The sequence below is a fragment of the Pseudochaenichthys georgianus genome, unplaced genomic scaffold (assembly GCF_902827115.2).
Source record: "Pseudochaenichthys georgianus unplaced genomic scaffold, fPseGeo1.2 scaffold_701_arrow_ctg1, whole genome shotgun sequence".
NCBI classification, from domain to species: Eukaryota; Metazoa; Chordata; class Actinopteri; order Perciformes; family Channichthyidae; genus Pseudochaenichthys; species Pseudochaenichthys georgianus.
The window spans coordinates 4,357-5,000 of record NW_027263255.1 but is presented as its reverse complement, the minus strand read 5'-3'; positions in this window follow the sequence as shown (position 1 = coordinate 5,000).

Sequence of the window (644 nt, the reverse complement as noted above, 5' to 3'; positions counted from 1 at the left end):
ATAAACCCAAATGTACTTATTAATAGCTTATTAGACCCTCCAGAAAAACGCAGGCTAAAATCCTTGATTATGCGATCAAACATGCGGGGTTTATGTGATTTTATGCGGGGAAGTTGCAAAATATGCGGAAAGTTGCTAAATATGCGGGAAAAATCAATATTGGGCTGTCTTATTTATTTATTCTCTCTCACACACAACCTGCCACTAACGTTAAACCCCTTTACTATTCAATTAAACACAATCAATGTTTATTTATTGTAAAAGCAATTGGGCTAATCTCTCACACACACACACACACACACACACACCTCATTCTGTTTTCATTTACTCGTTCGTTATCTGACCAGCTTCAATCTTGTAGGCTACTCACTTCCTTTCTTGTAGCCCTCGAAAGGGTTTTGGAGGTCGATGCCTCGGTGAACGTGAGTTGTTTGGCTTTCTTGTCCGCAGCAGCAGAAAGCATTTTCGAATCTTTGAATGAATCAAAGTGCGTCAAGATGAGTTAACTTTTTTTTTCAACTTTGTGTGGAAAAATGCGGGGATTATGCGGCCTTTTGATAAATATGCGGCTTTTTAAAAATCTGCGCCATTTTGCTGATTATGCGGAAAATTCTGCGATCGCAGAATCGCGTTTTTCTGGAGGG